Source organism: Pieris rapae, chromosome 13, assembly GCF_905147795.1.
Source record: "Pieris rapae chromosome 13, ilPieRapa1.1, whole genome shotgun sequence".
NCBI lineage: Eukaryota > Metazoa > Arthropoda > Insecta > Lepidoptera > Pieridae > Pieris > Pieris rapae.
Genome location: NC_059521.1, coordinates 8,065,356 through 8,085,279, shown reverse-complemented (window position 1 = coordinate 8,085,279; position 19,924 = coordinate 8,065,356). Strand labels below are relative to the sequence as shown.

The window sequence follows — 19,924 nt, the reverse complement described above, 5'->3', positions numbered from 1 at the left end:
ATATTTAATATATTAATCAAGCACTAGAAACCAACTTTTGAACGTGCGTAAAATCATCATTGTACGAGCTTAGGCTTTCACTCACTCAGGCTTAAAACCAGACGTACGCACTCTTTTCAACTGTTACATTGCAATCATTCGTTACATAGCAATTAACATTACACTATTTCGCTTATATTATATTGTTGTACGCGAGTTGTAATATAGAGAAAACCTAAAATCAGTACAATTATTCTGCAACATAATTAAATTAAAAAAATTACCCATGAAATACCTAACTTTAACTACGTATTCTGTGATCTAAAACAAATATCTATGTAATAAATAAGAGTTACAAGTTACTGACCTTAAAATGGTCATTCTCTTACGACGTAATTACTTGTGTTCATCGTTTTCGGTACATTAAAGCTTTATGCCCCATATAAAGGATGGTGGTGATAATGCTCTAAGTAATAAAGTTGCTTAATCGCAGAAGGAATGCGTGCCAACTATGCCCGGTTGTTATTTATTAGTTCGACTCGAGTATACCGGTAATACGGTATTCGAAACTAGAGAGAGAATATCGAATAATAATAATAACAGCAAGTATCGTTAGGAATATTGTCACCACACAATCATTCATTTCTCAGTTATATTGTTTCCACCATAAAAACCCAATTGTGTTAATTATTTTGTTTGTTTTTTATTATGAGTTTGGACGACTAAATAGTTACATAGAAAACATAAATTATACAATACTAGCTGAACTGGCAAACGTCGTTTTGCCATGTATTTCATTTATGGTTATTGTGCCTCACTCGACATAGATAGGTATAGTGTATCGCGGAATTTTTTGTAGATATTTATAAGATCTACAATTACTTAGAACATTTTATGGTTCTATCTTTAATAGTTTAGGTAGGGTACGCAAAATAGGTAACTTTTTGGTTGATTTTTTACACCTTGTGTCCCTTACATCTTACGGAACACCCTTATATCTTACGGAACGCTATTTTTGTTCAAAATTAAATATAGCCTATATTACTCGTGGATAATGTAGCTTTCGAATGGTGAAAGAATTTTTAAAATCGGTCTAAATAGTAGTAAAACAAAGTTTTCTTCTTTATAATATTAGTGTAGATTTATATAATACATTTAGCAAAACTCTTGATTCAAATATTACATTTCTTTATTAATAAAATACGTAAGTTAGTAATGTAGAGTGAAATATATTTAAAATCACAACTGTAACTTAAGCAACTGAAAAGCTATTCATTAAAACATGTTATTAAAATAAGAGCGAATCCTCCCTGTCACAGGTCTTTGACTTACTAGGCTATCTGAACTTTAATATGTAAATCTAAATATTTATATTTATCTTCTTTCATACACAAGCTTATGAAATATATTAAGATCTCCTGATATGAATTATTAAATAATTTCCATAATAGTTTAGCAAAAGCGTAAAAATACGTTAATAGTCGTTATATAGAAAAGATTTTACTATAAATGTCATGTGAAGTTGTATATTTATCATCTTTCCTTCTTAATTTTTATGTATCAAAGATAGATAAATGTTCAAAATCAAATAATAAGAATCTTATTTCACCGATTATAAAATGTGCGTGAATAAAATATGAAGAACAACCCTTTATCGAATAAGTTTTATTGTTACTATAAATAGTAAAAATAAAAGTTCCTCCAACTTGGATTTTGTTTCCTTTTGTGGTCCAAGTGCACATGCGCTTGTTAAAGTTTGTTAAAGTGGTGTACTGGTACAAATTACAGGTACTGTGGTACCTTCCTGGCTCAACGATGAGTATCGCAATCAGCGAGGAAATGCTGACAGCATTAAAGGTATACTGCCACAGAGACCAAAATTTTTATTTGTATTTTATGTAATATTTAAAGTAAATTAGCAAAGTCGATATCGTCGGGTTTCAGTTTACCGCAACAAAAGCAGAAACCGGTTTAACGACTTGATGAAATCGATTGCGGTTACGATTTATCTAGGTGGTTTAATTATTCTTTTAGATGTTACAATAAAAATATTCCACGTCGCCATTAATGATCTGTATTAACATATTTTCTATTGACAACTTACGATATTTCAACTGCATCTCTAAGAATTAAATGTGCACTTTACAATTTTTCTCATTTAATTATTGTAATAACTCTTCAAATACGATTATACTCTATACTACAATACAAAATAGTAGAATATAATTCTGTTCTTTATCTAGTGTATTCTAAAAGTTTGTTTAGAAACGGCTTAAGTGTTGTTGTGTCAGTAAAACACTAAAACAATTGATTATTTAGCCAGTTTGTATCAAGTTTTGTTAATTAATTAAAAACAATCTGATATCTCGCTTAGTGTAATTAATAAAGTTTTTTAAAATTTATAAATTAGTGTAAAATAGTGTTGCAATATGATTTTATGGCGGCGGCATGACTTAACATCAAATTAGCCTCCTCCCTGTTTGCCGTTTTTTATGTAAAAAAATAGTGTAATGGAAACATAAACTATACGTAGTTTTTCTAATAGGACGTTGATTAGTTTGTATATGTCCCGATTGGTTTAAAGACGTACTTATATAAGATATTGATGTAAATAATTTGAGTTTTATACAAAATATAACATCTTATGATCCTTGAAATTTAAAGTGTTTTTAAGTGCTTACTCTCGAGTTTGTATAGACAAGTACTACCCTTGAAAGCCTTTTATTAAGAGCTAAGAAGGGATCTTATTATATCATACGAAACGACGCCACTTGTTATGTAGAATTTAGATTTATTTTACACAGATATCAGATTTAGTAATAATAAATGATATAACATATATAAGTATATGTCAGGGATTGTTCTGACCGTTGATTTTTATCGTGGATTTGGTAAATCATTGAGAACCCTTCTATTAATATTAAGATTCATGATTTATTTTTATTCAATTTATTTGTTTTTATGTAGAGTGTGCTGCGTGCGATGGCTGGTGGCACCCCTCATTCCTTAGGTCGTAGAATCGATTCCCGGCTGTGCACCAATGGACTTTTATCCATGTGCGGATTATATACTTCCTAGTACTGGGAAAAACCGTGAGAAACCCGACACATCTAAAACCCAAAAAGTCGGCGTGTGATAGGCACCGAACACCATCTTCTACGTCTATTGAAAAAAAAATGCCCATGCATATGATAAAGACATGAGGCCTAGACCTAAAAAGGTTTTAGCGTAACTAGTTTTTTTAAAACATTATAGTCAATACACAAAATGAACAACAATAAACAAGAAATCTTAAAAAGCTTATTTTGGTGTGATAAACTAAATCTATTTAGGCAGTAAATGTAAATTTAGAAGCATTTAATGTATATTTCTTTTTTTGACGTTGCGCACAATGTGTTAATAAGAATAAATAATTATTGACTTGACTATTAAATGTTCATAGTAAATTTAGGTAAATTTAGGTAAATTGCTAACTAAATCAGTGAAGGATACTCGAACAGTGTACTCAAATCCAATTTAGTTCTAAGCACCCCTCAATCTGATTGCACGAACAATATTAGAGCAATGGATTGCCTTCCATAATTATAATACTCCATTGATGTTAATATTGATTAATTAGCCATTACGTAATGTGACAATGTATTAAACTTTTTATAAAATTTAATAATATATAGTTTTTATCTTCGCCGCAGTTAACCGTGATGTTAAGGTACGTTCGGCTTTGTACTGCTTCTGCAACTGTTCTTGATTATTTTTCTGCGAATTCATCTCATCAAGAAGGCCATGTATTTTCTTTTAAATAAATCACCATACTTAAATCTAGACTCATAAAATAATAAGGTGCTATTTTGTATTTATTAAAGGATCCAGTGTCCTGGATCGAAAACACCTTTACCTTTTTTTATAGAACAGGGGGCAAACGGGCAGGAGGCTCACCTGATTAAGGTTAAGTGATGCCGCCGCCCATCCATACTGTCGATACCAGAGAGTGAGTGCGTTGCCGGCCTTTTAAGAATTTGTACGCTCTTTTTTTGAAGGACCCTAAGTCAAATTGGTTCGCAAAGACTTCATTTAATTAAAACTTGACTATTATTAAAAATTAAACTAGATATTTACGAAATCCGTCAAAAATTATCCAAATTTGTGTTAATAATACATTCACACATGTTTGCTTTACAACCTAAATACTGCCCTATTCATCAAAAAATTGACAATGTACCATCCAACGCGAGCGCTATCCAGCTTGGTGTTGGTAACTAAATAGAACTAAATCTTCTTTCATGAAAACTCTTTAAATAGCATCCCTTAAGACTTGGTTAGAACTTCACTTCAAATAGACTACGTAATGAATCAACTGTCACAAAGCTCTAAGTAATAGCCATCGCTAAAACCCAAAGCAAGAGAAAAGTATCAAAAGAAACGTTTTCCTTCAATAACTGAGGCGAACGTGCGAGGACTGTAAAAAAGCCTAATACGCCCACACTTGATCTTAACTACGCCATGTTTTCGACGGGTGTTTATAAAAAATATTACTGCGAGACTTAAGACTCTAGCGCATTTAATATTGGAAGATGATTCTTAGAATATAATATAATGTTTCCGGGTTAGAATCTTTATTTGTATGGTGAACGACACTACGAGATATTTCTCGTAATAAAAATTATTATTATCCTTCATCCACTTGGGATAATAATTTTTCGAAAGCCAGGCACATTGTACATTTCAGAACAGGCGTAACTACGGAATATGTATATACTTATTTTTAATTTGGATAACATAATTTAAATTATATTTTATAATTTAATAAATAATAATAATTTAATAAAATAGATTGGTTTCCAAAATTGGGAGAACCTGTCTTATGGATAACCAGACTTCCATTCTACAGCAAAATAATACTGAGTGATACAACAAGTAATACAGACATATAATATGGGTAGACAAACAAAAAATAAAAAAGTATAGAAGACATCAAACATGATTAAAGGTTTAGCCTTGGTACCTGAAGGGACACACGACAGTACAATTTTCTTTAAATTACTTATAAACTAAACAGACAAAAAAAAAGAATCAATAAAAGCAACGAAACGAAAACATTCAAACAACTTTTTTTATACCTTAAACTTTATATAACAAGTATTTAAATTTAACATTACATGAGCGTGTATATAATGCATAATAAATACTTTTCTTCGAAAGATATATCGTCCTATTTAAACAAAATTATTTCATATACAACATCGTATCTTTGGCCTTATTTGTATGCGCGATCGACTACCGCGAATAATGTTTGTTTATGAGGGTAATATTGACCTTTCTTTTAACCTACCCTCATTTTAACTGACCTAACGTGTTTTTTATATAGTCACGTAAACGTTATTAAATGTTTTAAGATGTTGGTTTTGATATGACAGAACCAAAATGATATTTACAAATATCGGGGATTATGAATTTAATACGTGCCAAGTTCTAACTAGGTCACAGTAGTTTTGAACATTCCAAATTTGAATGACCTGCCTTTAGCTTCTCATCAATTACATTATCCCCAGCTACAGACGGTATTCAATTATACTGTATCGTAATGAGTAATTTTGTAATTATTACATTTATAATAATTTTTGACTAAATAAATAAACACACAAATAAATAAAAAAATAATAATAATAAATAAAGCACAAAACAAAGTATTGGTTGTCACGTGACTTTGACAGTCTATTTTCTTGTGCGATGGATTCTAATCGTAGCAGGATTCGCTCGACAATTTTATACCATAGTATAAAATTGTCGAGAGTCACCAATCTATTGGGAATAAAAAAATGTTTATATCTTACTCACATGTGAAAGTGTCAGAGTTAAATAGTTTTTACTTTTTAAATGAAATAAGTTAAAATAAAGGAAATGAAGTTTTCGTTTGTTAGTATATATAATTTGTGTTAGCTGTAGGAAATTTTTATTTCCAAGTGTATTTATCATGACAAGTTGTGAAAAAAACAATTTCAGTAGTAGAATATTAGACACAACCCATTTCAACGTCCATCGTAACATTTAAATGCAGAATGAGGAAAATTCTAAAATAGTTCCAGCAATTTAATATTCAAAAGAACATATTAATTTCACTTCGGGCGCGGATTTTAATTTGTTCGGGAACTTGGTGAAGCCGCGTGAAACTCGGAACTAGCGATATTTCTATAAGTTTGTACAGTTGTGTAATAAGTAATTAATTAATTTTGAAAATGTTTTATCCAGCCCTTTTGTATTATTTATTTATTTATTCACTCTTCGTTGCAAAGAAACACAAATAACACAATACATAAAAATTACACGGGATGCAACGGGCGGCCTTATCGCTAACAAGCGATCTCTTCCAGGCAAGCCTAAACCTATCACCTTATTAAACTTATCGTTAGACTATTTTTTTTTTACAACTAAATAAAGCACTAGACTGATGAATATGCATGGGGGATACTGAAAAACTTAAGTGAGGTAACTGAGGGAAAATGTTGTGGACACGATTTGATACTACACAAAGGTTATATATTTAGGTAAGAATTTGGGATCGGCAGCGCTTACTAAAACTTAAACTAAATAAAAACTTAAACCTCATTAAAAGCAAAAATAAAGTTACGGTAAGTAAGATGATGGTTGTAAAATATATCAATATTTCATTAATGTTAGTAATTAAGTTGTAAGAGCGAGCCTCTTCACTGAACCATTAAAAGTACCAGATAAGCGAGCCGTAAGTACGTATAGAAGACTTATTTCTAGCAACTATAGGATTACAAGGATACTTTCCTTTAGCAAGAGTGTTCGTATGAGTATTGAGTATTAAAGTGAAATATCTACTTTTACTACTACTCGGTATGTGTGCGTGTGTGCGTATATGAAATATTTTAATTGATAATCAATGAACTCTAGTCATAGATAGCGGCAGAAGCATTATAGCAACAGAAATAGGCTTTCATTATTATACTCTGACTTATTTATCAGCAGGACACCACATTTTTAAATTGCTTACCATATCAGGAATAGTAAAGCATCTGTTAGTGATTTCAGTATAGTAGTTTTTATTCATTGTATTTATTGTATTCGTTGCAAACAATTAATAAAATGTATTCCTGTTTCGTTTCGGTAGTTATTATTTTTTGTCCTGTACATGTGTTAAAAAAGTAATGGAAGTAAAGCATCTGTTAGTGATTTCAGTATAGTAGTTTTTATTCATTGTATTTATTGTATTCGTTGCAAACAATTAATAAAATGTATTCCTGTTTCGTTTCGTTAGTTATTATTTTTTGTCCTGTACATGTGTTAAAAAAGTAATGGAAGTAAAGCATCTGTTAGTGATTTCAGTATAGTAGTTTTTATTCATTGTATTTATTGTATTCGTTGCAAACAATTAATAAAATGTATTCCTGTTTCGTTTCGTTAGTTATTATTTTTTGTCCTGTACATGTGTTAAAAAAGTAATGGAAGTAAAGCATCTGTTAGTGATTTCAGTATAGTAGTTTTTATTCATTGTATTTATTGTATTCGTTGCAAACAATTAATAAAATGTATTCCTGTTTCGTTTTGTTAGTTATTATTTTTTGTCCTGTACATGTGTTAAAAAAGTAATGGAAGTAAAGCATCTGTTAGTGATTTCAGTATAGTAGTTTTTATTCATTGTATTTATTGTATTCGTTGCAAACAATTAATAAAATGTATTCCTGTTTCGTTTTGTTAGTTATTATTTTTTGTCCTGTACATGTGTTAAAAAAGTAATGGAAGTAAAGCATCTGTTAGTGATTTCAGTACAGTAGTTTTTATTCATTGTATTTATTGTATTCGTTGCAAACAATTAATAAAATGTATTCCTCTTTCGTTTCGTTAGTTATTATTTTTTGTCCTGTACATGTGTTAAAAAAGTAATGGACATTCTTGAATTTTCAAAGAAATGTGTTTTTGTATAATAAATGCCATTTTACTAACGAATGTGATGAAATCCTCAGATAACGTACGGTATATTTTTGTAAGGTTTTGATTTATATTTAAGACTGAAAATTAGAAAAAACTTGGCTTGTTTTTACGTGGTGTGTGTTCAAGTATTTAAAAAAAACTTGACTGTTCAAAGAATTTGCCTGAAATATATAGGTAAGAACGTAATCAATGTATTATCCCCCGTTTTCTTAGAAATATTATTTACACAGAATTAAACTTTAAATACGATTATAAAGGCTGACTGGAAAACTGAATTTCAGTACTAATACGCGATCTTTATTCACGACCCAAGAAGTGTAAGAAAGAGAAAGAAAATTACAGTAAACATTTTCATATTGAATGTGTTATTAATTTTCATACTTCAATAGGCAATGTTAGCAACATAAGCTGATATATCTGGATACATACCTATTGAAACTCACACAATTCAAGTCGATTATATTGAGGATTCGGTAATATTACTAGTCCCGTATTCTATTAAAGGTATGAAATATTATCAATGTGTACTAAACTAGGAATAAGGAATTATATTCAAACCAATAAACATTGATATATCTATATTAATAAAAATGAATCCTTATATATGTTGCGCTTAACTAGACCATGGACCAATTCGGGTTATTATTTAATTATTCCTTGCCTTAGAAAGGTCCCTTTATGAAACGAAAATATAAAAAAATATTTGTACTTACGTTTTATTACGGAAAAGCGAACAATCTATATGATGTAGTATAGCGAAATGTTCTATATGTATGAAGCTACTAAAAAGGTAACCTAAGTAAAAAAAAAGACTATAAAGTAATAAATTAATATATACTTAAACCAACCAAGAAATTGTAAATAACTTCGCGATCACAAAACACATTCGTATCCATAGTTAGGAATAACAACTAATAATATCAAGTATAAGAATTAATTAGAAAAAAAAATGTTAATTCTACTCTAGTTCTCTAAGTTAGTTCCTTAGTGTAAAATTTTATGAATGCATTGTTATTATAGTAAAATTAGAAAGAAACATATGAGTGCTTATTACAAAACAGTGTAAAACAATGATGTAAGTTACTCACTGTAAATGTAATATGGAGGTTAATCCTACACATTAATTTTTACTATTTCATTAATAGGCTCACTGTTTAAAATCCTGTCAATATCGTTTGATACCGCAGTAAAGTTTTTAGAATTATTTAACGATTTTCTTTACTTTCCTGATTTACAAACATAAATAAATTGGCGGGCTAAAATACGTACCAGAAGTTTATTGCCAGTTCTTCTCATCTGTTTAACTCCTTTGTGAAAATTAGTAACTATTATTTTTTACTGACGTTCCTAAGTGTACATTTTATTAACTCGACAAGTCAAAATGTAAGTAGGTTAGCATTGCTCAACGCAAGTTTTACATTTATAATATGCATATAAAGGCCGAATTTATTCCTTATAAAAATCAGACCTTTCACGCTAGAGTTAATTGCAATCTGAATCCGCGTTTCATTACACCAACTAACATTAGATTAAAGTACTATTGTACCCGAAAACGTCAATAAAAGGAGGTATTCAACTGTTATCGCGTTCACTCAATCGGAATACTAATTGTTACAAAGTAATTAAGTCAAACCTCTGCTGCTGAATTGTATATGAAACGATAATAGGATTCTAAGGAAATAGCACGGCATTCTTATGCATACGAATTGTAATTAGATGGAATTATGAAACGGGGCTTGTATTGTCTCTTTATCATAACGATTTAATTAGACATGTATAATATGATATATTTGATATGTAACTTTGTGATGAATGTACAAGGCTGGATTTAGTGAAGGATAACCGGGGATACTACAGCCTCTACAAAGGAGAGACCAAAATAGTCTTCAATAAAAAAACAACAATAAATTCCGACTAAACAACAAGATTATTTTACCGACCGTTAAAAAAATCATCATTTTTTCACAATCAACTGTTGATTAAACATTTTTTTTTAGCAGTGTTGGCCTAGTGGCTTCAGCGTGCGACTCTCATACCTGAGGTCGTAGGTTCGATCCCCGGCTGTGCACCAATGGACTTTCACTTTCGCAATTAACATTTGCTAGAATGGTGAAGAAAAAAATCGCGAGGAAACCTACATGTCTTAGACCCAATAAGTCGACGACGTGTGTCAGGCACTGGAGGCTGATCACCTACTCGCGTATTAGATTACTGGTACAACTAGGCCAACATAGCCCATAATATACCATACATTATTACGAAAACTGAACTATAAATACCTATACTCGGTTGGCTGAAACTTTGTCAATTACGTAAGAATGCAGATCTATTGTGTAATCGGGAACCCGAAGCAAGATTTACATAAAGCAGTAGATTGTTAAGGAATAATTTATCGATTCATTTCCACCCTGCAGGTGTATTGGCCCTTTGTTAAAGGAAACTAAGAATTGTATTTCACAGATCCTGAAGTTCGGATTTGTTTCAATGTAGTTCTTTTTATGAAGTATACTTTATTTACCTCATAAAACCCGTGTAGGGCAAATGGTATATATATCACCGTCTATTTTATTTAAAAAAAAATCAATATTCAATAATCTATTGCAATATTTTCCTTTACTCAGATTTGAGAGTTATTTTTTCGTGGGGTGTGTTACGCATACCGCATACGGAGGGTATGCGGTAATGCTTTATCGTGAAAGGTTATGTGGGCCTCGCTACTGTGCATACTAACTAAAATGGCGCCACCAGTAATCGCCCGAGGCAAGACATGGTTACGGCGTAGCTTTGTCAGCATCTAGCCACGCGATCAGCCGTTAAACTCTCAGTCTTCTACGGCTACGAATGATATGGAATGGACCTCCAAACAGCAATTGCCATCTACATCGACCAATTCACCTTGTTTTATAAAGCTGTGTACAATGCCTGCAGCGATGCGTCAGCGGTGGATGTTTGAGAGCCCCTCAACTAGCCGTAACCTCTATTGAACACATCTAGTTTAATATTTCCGATCCTACTTTCCATGGTAGTAAAAAATGAAAATGTTACTCAATATAATTGTCGTCAAATTAATGTTCTCGTAAATCGCACATAACCAAGCTAATCACGAACTAGTCTCGGTTTCAAGTATCTGTAGCAATTTAGGCGTCAGAAAATCCATATTCAACAGCTTGGCTTAAGGTTAAGTGGCTACATCGCATCCCTTTATCCCCGCATCGCTGGATTTATAATTAACCTTCTTGTACACTACCATGCTATACTTTTGATTAAAAATAAACTTCATACAAGTTATGTAACTAACATAAGTAACATAAAAAGCGCAAACAAAATGTCAACGACAATTTTACACTTGTAGCCAATTGCCAGTTTTGGTAGTGATAAATTAGTCTTTTAGTTCTTGATACATTCATTAATTGTAACATAATATTATTGTTTCCAAAATGTACAAATCTACATTACTTATTGTTTATAGGTAAGATATGGATAGCTTAGTTTTAAAAACACATAAATGCAGTTTTTTTTATTCCAGCATCCTTGTTTTAAATAAATGTTTAAATCAATAAAAAAATTTTTTTTATTGATTTAAACATCCCTCTAACAACACTTAAGTTTTTATTATAAGGTACCTAGGTACCACTATATATACAAATTATTTATACCGTCTTAATCTGTACTTTTCAAAAAACCTATGCACTATGAATATTGGAATTAAATATTACCGATGTAGCCAGGGCGTATTTCTCGTGCTACGCGCGCACGATTCGTGAACTCTACTCTACTACGTCTACTGTAATTAATATAATGTATTTTTGGTTTATTTTTGAAAAAATGGGAGATAGAAAATGTCCCTGGACACAATGGCAGTATAGTATTATCAGTAAAAAGTAAATGATATAAAGTTATTGCGAAACTGTGTTTGTAAATGGCTATGCATAGTGAGCAGTGCTGAGTGACAGTGACAAGAAGACAGTGATTTGGTGTCTCTGTTTTTAACGTATTCATTCTGTGTGATGCTGGCAATAGGATATACGATAAGTGTGAGTGTGTTGTGAGTGAGTCGATTGCATAACTTGATTTATGATATATATTTATATTTAACCGTATATTTAACTGTGATTTTTTAGTTATATTTACCATATAAAATTTTATGTACGAGTCTACTAAACATTTTCCTGTTTCAAAAATATTGAAGTGAAACTTCTGATGCTACTTCCAACAAGGTTGAGTTAAACGTTTAACGCTACCATGGAGGTTTAAAAGCAAATGTTTAGATTTGGATGTTTCTCAACTCGAAAATAATAATTAACATCAGTTGTAAGTAATGTTAATAAAGATTGTCTTAAAAAAGCGATATGATTTCAATCAATCAATTTCTATCCCCTTTCCATTTTCATGTCCACGTTACGAAGTTACACTTTTTCTGCGCCGAGGGACTCCACGCACTATTTTTTATTTAATTACAAATGCCAAAAATTTGACTGTCGGTCAGAAGTTTTACGATGGCAGCGTAAGTCTCATTTAACGTAGAAAAATCAATTTTCGCTTTATGTGTAACCATAGCCTAGCGGAAACGAGTCCCCGAACATCGTTTTAATTTCGTCTGAATATAGGCGAAGGAAATTATGTTATTAACACTGGTACCATCCTACACAATTAATTTCTCTAAATATAACTCAATTTAATTTCTACATCATTAAAAGTTTACACCATCGTAAAAGCTCATTTGTCTTTGCCATTCTAGGCACAAACAAAAAAATAGCATAAGTTATTTTATTTATTTATTATATTATATAAAGTTATTTTATTAAGGTTCTGGGTTTGATTCCCAGCTCAACTTTCTTAATGACGGCTTATTCTTTATATTAAAGGGAAACATAAGGTCTTTCAAGATGATTATAGTATAACTATACTAAATATATTTGTTAAGAATTAAGAAGGGCGCCAAAGCAACGACGCTGTTTTTTGAAGTTATACTTCTTTAGGCGCGTTATGAAAAATTGATGAGAGTGAATTTTTACGATGCGTGCGCACGATGACACAAAATTAACAGAATGAAGTTAGGTCTAGGTGCCATGAAAATCGATAACTATGTTCAAGTTGTACATTCTAGTATTTTTATATGATGTTAATTGATATCACCGCCCAGGACACTCTCAATGCCAGAGGGTTCGCGATTGCGTTGCCGACCTTGTAAGAATTGGTCCTCTGCCTTGAAAAACTCTCAGCTGTGGAACGGCAGACGTCGAGGTGATACGGGTAGAATTTTGTATTCTGCCTTGACGTCCGATGATGAAACTCAGCTCCAGGTATATAAGTTAGTGATTAGCCTTTTGTCTATGGTATGTGTTTACTGCACATAAAGAAAAACTTAATGGACGACCGAGAGTTGCACGCTTACACAAGTAAACTATACGTAGGAATTCAGTATTAAACAGATTATGACAGCTTAGCCCTGTTATCTTTCCGAGCACTTCACGGCATCTGTTACGGTAACCACAATAACTGTTTGAAATGTGTTGAACAAATAAACCGTTTAAATCCTTTACCATTTCATTTGTGGTATTGTGTTTTAACGCATTGCGATCGGCAAGTAATTTATCTTAATGTTAAGTAATAGCCAAACTATTTTGTACATTATTTTCGTATGTACGTAGGTAAAAATGAAAAAAATATAAATAACAATTTCCTAAAAGAAGATATAAAATTCTTTCATAAATAATCTAATAAAGAAACTTACTTACTAAATACTACTTCAATAACATCCAATAAACCCTATAAAACGCAACACTTAAAGTAAATACTTTATTTAATACATAAGCAGAAAGTTTTATCGCTGACCGAGCATTGTTAGCAAAATTCTTAATTCAGTGTTATTCCCACATCCTTTCTACCACGTTTAAGCACCGTTATAAAATTTCCGCAACTTTGTCATTGAATTTAATACTTTACTGTTTATGTGATTAAGGTTATAATCCTTTGAGGTGGTATATGTAAATTTTGGGACGCGAAAACATTGGTACTTCGCTTACGAATTCATATTATTGTTTTCGGGGTAAGAAGTGTGTGTCATGAATCTTGTGTTTTCGTTTCATTTTGTAAAATGGGTTGGATAATTGTCTCTTAATGAAATTTGAATACTCGTGTATAAAATTAAAAATTCAATTTTCCATTAAACACTCCAAGAAATAAATATTTTTAGGCTCGTTTAAAGTTAACTGTAATAGGATTTTTATAAATGGGCTTACGTGTGTAGTAATATAATTGTGTACGTACTTGTATTGTTCTTAATATGTTTTTAATTGCATCCAGAGTGAATATACCGACGGATTCAACACGATTGTGGGTACCTATATGCTGCACCACGATGTGTGCAAAAAACTGTTTCGCCATGGCTATTAAACTTTTTAATCACCTTTCTAGAAGTTATAGAACACTGATATTTGACGAATTCTTTCAAGGGGAAGTTGATTCAAGTTTTAAACGCAATTTTTTTAGATAATAAGCTTGACACCGATTCTCAAAAAACTTAACTTACCTATCATTATGATATTTTGTTAATGTTTGTATATGGCGGATTGTGCGGATTTTTATAATTAATGTATATAATGTTTTATAAATAATGTGCAGCACTATCTTAGCAAATAAACGATTTCATGACGAGTCTTTGACACACACATGTATCGGAATTCTTTTGGCGATGTAGTTGAGATTAATAAATTGTCGATCTTGACTCTCACATTAGTTTTGATAGGATTTTGAATCAAATGATTTTGATTCAAAATCCCTCATTACTCCATACTCATTTGGTAGACCCTACTATTTCTAAAAAAATTGATAATATTTGTATTTTTTTTTTGTTAGTGTATTGAGAGACATCAAATCTTGAGAAATTAGACATTTTTCCAAATAGGTTAAACTTATAATTTATTTAACAGTTTTGGCCCAAGAAAGAAAAGGCAATGAAAGGCAAGTTTTTTAAGTTTTAATTAGCAGAACAAAAGAATGAAATGGTCATTAAAAATAACGAGCTTTTCTTAAGCTGAATCTAAAGTTCTCTAAGCTTTTTAAATTGAAAAGCTCAAAATTAAACAGAACCAACTTATAGTGTTATTTATGAAATCGAGTTACTTTCGCGATATAATTATCTTTTATTAACACATTAATGGTACGAATATGTTCAATTTAGTCTTTTAAAGGTTACGTGAAATATTCTATAAGTAAACGGGCCTGTTTCATAATGTATGGATAAAGTGCCAAATAGCTATGCAACACATAAATTATTCGAAAGATAAAAGTTCCAAATAAGATACTTCTGTAGCGTATCGTAGATACGCACTAAAATATACATACTTTATGGTGTAGTATTTTCTATACGATTTTGATGTATGTGGCAATATAAATACAGGACACTTAGAAAAGGAGAAAACAGACGTCACTCAGAACAGACTTTTAAGATAGTGAGCATGTATTTTTTTCCTTTGAGCGTTTCTATAAGAATATAAATTAATTACCGTTGTTTGTGAAGTAATATATCAATTTAACAAAGATAAAAATGGGTTGTGATTTATAAAAATATAGAACATCCCATAAATGGTGACCCCGACGTGATCCATACTTCGAATTTCATGACGTATAGCGCTATCTGACAGTCGTGAAACGCAAAAATACTATTTATCATACCAATAAGTAACAAATAGCTTATTTGGAACTTCTCCGGACATTGTGAAACAGGCCCTTATTCTTACAATTAGTTACGATGTCCAGGTAATACGCATTTTATCTGGGCTTCACGTTTTAAATGGCAATTTATTAAAATTTTAAATTGTAAAAATTTTTCTTTTCACAATATGGTACGCAAATGAAACGAGAATAACAGAATCTACATTTATAGCATCCAATTACATTTTAATTGCTTCAATTAGAAAACCTCTTCACTGTATTAAATTAACAATTTAAAATCTTCCGTGATTATTCAAAATAGAACAATATCTTTCTTTATTGGATACATTGCGATTTAATTGTATTTTTGTTTACCGTTTATTTATTTTATTTGTTTTTGAATTTTGCCTTAACAACTGCTAAAGCATAATTCATCAGGAATTATTAATAAATAAATTAACACCACAGAAAATTTTGTAGGAACAAAATTTTCTGTGGTGTTAATCTAGCCTAGAGGTTAAAAATTCTTCAATCCCTAAACCCGACGTCGACGATATATCCGGTTATTAAATAAGCATATGTGATAGTAAAAGTAAAATTATTAATAAAAATTCATACTCCTTACAAATTTTAAATTTTATAAAACCTGTAAAATATAAATGGCTTGACGCTAACTCGCCAAAACAGCCCGTGCTGAGTTGTAAAGACCTTAAAGGCCAACAGCGAGATTCCTTAGCAAAAAAGTGATATTGGCATTCCAATAAAACAAATGGCATCATTATTAAATTAATAGCATATCTACAAATATTGTCTTTTTTGCAAATTTATTTAGTAATCCCGCAATCGACAGGCCCTCAAAAATTTAATAAAATAATAGTACATAATTATATTAAAACCATAAGAAAATAATTTCAGTAAGAGCGAAAATAAAAGGCTGCAACAGTTGCTTACAAACATCTTTAATTAAAAATAAATTATTAAAATTGGGATCCCCAAGTCGCAGACTAATGGCGGGCAAACAAAGAAATCTCTATTGGCGAAGCAATTTGTGCTTTGATTAAAATTTATTGTTTCACTTCGCCTATTTCTGTCCTGATGAGTAAGTCTTTTCAACTGGAAATGGATAATCTCTTACGGCGTTTCATTTTAATTAAATGCCGATTTTATATGAATTCAAAGAAAAATTGGATCACAAAAGTGCCTTATAAAATTAAATCAGAGGCGCAACAATCTTTTTAGGTTTGATCCACTTCATGATCATATTTTGTCAATCTAATGAGAACTTCATCTCAATCATCAAACTTTCAATACTTAACACACGCCGTTGACTTTTTTGGTGTAAGGTAAAAAGGTTTCCTCACGATGTGATTTTCTTCAGTTTGACTGAATGTCAAATATAGAAAGAATGTGCATTGGTGCACAGCCGGGAATCGAACCTACGACCTCACGAAAGAGCCACAGCTCGCCACCGACTCTTATTCTAGTTGCTCATATTATTATTTTTATGACAGTTTAACAAACTTATCATAATTTTAAAAGAAAACAATATATACAGATTTAAGTTTGTACTATTTGAATTCTAGTCTGAGATTTTACGTAGCTAATGTTAAGAATTATGTATGAAAATGGCTTTACAAAACAGAACCAGGTCGATGCATGATAACCGCACTTTATCCATAGTGACAATTCCGATAACGCGAGACCCAAATCACGCACAAATGATTTGCCTGAATAGTCGTATCTCTGATATATGAATACGAAATAGCACTCCTGAGGTTTCGTCTCCATGGCAACGTTCGTTAGGGCAATAACTCTATTGTACGATGTCGGTAATTCATAATTTCATTTTGATAGCAATGCCTTCATTCGGTTTATAATTTATCCTTTTACAGTTAAATAATGCAACTGCGGGTAGTTACAAATATAAATTAATAAAAAAAAATTATAACATTTTTGAAGTTAAGTATGTACCATTTGTACTGCATCCATACCATACATTTAAATAACCATGCCTTAAATTCCGTAAAATACTTTCTTATTTTAAGCTTCTTGGACATATAGCAACATGGATTTGTGATGTTTAGCTCTCTGCTACTTAAATAATCAGTTGACGGCGCTCATATTTAAGATGTTTGCTACTGTAATATTTGTAGAATAGTAACTATATGGGCATTTTTTTAACTTAGCATACATCAAGCTCTTGGATTTGTTATAAAGATACTCCTTTGGTTTTCGGTCTTTTCCTCACACAGAAATAGACAATGAAAGAGCCAAGGACAACCTGGTTTATCAAGTGAAGTAAAATATAACATTTAAATGATGAGTTGTAGCGCCGTGGTGAACAATAATGTATTCATAAACACTGGCATTTCTTTGGCTTTGTTGTTTTGAAAACAAAAGAATATCGATACTTTGTTAAAGCTTTCATTAATGAAAATATGTATGGTTAAGTTACGCTGTATTTTTAAGTTTGCAAAAATAATAAAGTGCATTCGGTATGATATTATTTTTTGACTTATTGACTATAAACGGTCTGGCTGTGGTATTTATATGATGCAGTCTACATGGAAATATTGAGAATAATCTATTTAGAGAATTATTGAACGTACTATTTTTAACAACTCAAAAAAACCGAAGTAGATTTTTAATTAAACGTGTATTTTTTTTACGTGCATTCACAAAAATATATATTTTTGGAAATTCGAATCTCTGTGTTTCGTTTTAACATGAATACTTCACTGGAAAACGTAATTTAGCGAAGAAAAGTAATTTACTAATCCATTTAGTATTTAAATACCTTAATTTCTCTAATTAAGTTTCACGCCCCGGCCTAAAATAATCTGGGTTATTAAAGATTTTTCATTTAAAATTATTCTTATCTTCAGTATTATGTTTCACTGCAGTGTGTTTCGCAATATCTGAACTTTCATTTACACTAACAGTACTTAAACAATAACGGACCTTTTATGTTTATTTTACGACCTTTTTTTGCTTAACTTACGTTTCTTGTATAAAGTAAAATAACTGAAATGTTTGGTGGTATTTTTAGTTGAAATGTGACTTTCAACATTGCATCTTAAATCTCAAGGCCGTAGATTATATTATAAATATATATGATATATTTTTCCCTACAACCCGAACTTAAAAAATATGCATTTTAGCCTTATGATTGGAAAGTCCGGAGAAGAACTCGATTCATAATTATTATTAAAACCGCAGTATCATATAGTCCTAATTTATACAAACAGATTAAGTGCGCTCTATCTATCTATATCTACCTAACAAATGTAATGTAATGTTTCATCTCTTTCTCTTAAATCGTTATCACGCTGTGATGAATAGAGCCAATTTCTTTAGTTATACCGGCTCAATTGTATTTATTAAATTTAGATATAAAAACATCTATTGAAACACTTAAATGTGTCGTTCAGATGGTAGTATAGTTTAAAAAATATATTTAATGATAGTTATATTTGCTAGTTTTAGTAGGTTGCATATTTGAACTTAAAATAATATTAATATTAGATACTTACTGGGTTCATAACGAAGAAGTTTCAACCTGAAGATCCTGAAATAAAACACAAAATTTTAATAATTTTTGGCAAAATACATATGATTTTAAATTCGTATATGTAAGTGTCTCGGATTATTAACAAATTCCAATTATTTGTGTCGGAACAAAGGCGCTTGTGTCAGCTGCCATATTCATTATGTCACAGCACTCCTAAATTAACAATGTCAAAGCCTTATCAGTTATTACCTACTTTTGTTTCTTTGATTTCCGTCTACTACTAGATCTACAAACTAACAGATTATTTGATTGTAATAATTAATAATGTCAACTGCCACAGTCATTTTAATTTAATATCATTATAGTCAAATTAGATCAAAACCGTAAGTAGTTATACGATTTTACACTGTTGATTTATATATAAATGAACGTGAACGTCTATCGTGAATTTGTGGGGCTTTGGGCTATTACGGGGTAGTCCCCCGTAAAAGACGTACACGCTAAAAAATACGATAGACGCACATCACACATGGGTTAATTGATCTCAGAATCCAACCAACCTTAAATTTTTTTTTAAATTTTAGATATGTTTTTTTGATTTAAAATATTGCCTATTGTTTTCAATGGGGACTGGAGGCTCTTTTTAACCACGGGGTCCGTCTGCAGCCAAAAAAGTCCTTAAATACATTTATTTTATTAAAACTTCGAAACAATCAATATAAAAAAATGTCTCTCGTACCTATGACCGCCGTTTGACTCTTAAGTAGATTCGGGTTCAATCGTGGAACGAGTACACAAATTGTCACGAAACTTGTTTACCACAAA

General features: G+C 31.0%; 1 protein-coding gene across 2 annotated transcripts in view; it reads right to left on the bottom strand.

Moving 5' to 3' along the window:
- LOC110998715 (zwei Ig domain protein zig-8) overlaps window positions 1–19,158 on the bottom strand; it is a 69,616-nt gene extending 50,458 nt beyond the window's left edge. For both annotated transcript variants that reach the window (XM_045630888.1, XM_045630887.1), the window contains exon 1: window positions 19,122–19,158. The gene's annotated coding sequence lies outside the window, so the exon portion shown is untranslated. The remainder of the gene's footprint in view (window positions 1–19,121) is intronic.
- Between the last annotated feature and the right edge of the window lie 766 nt (window positions 19,159–19,924).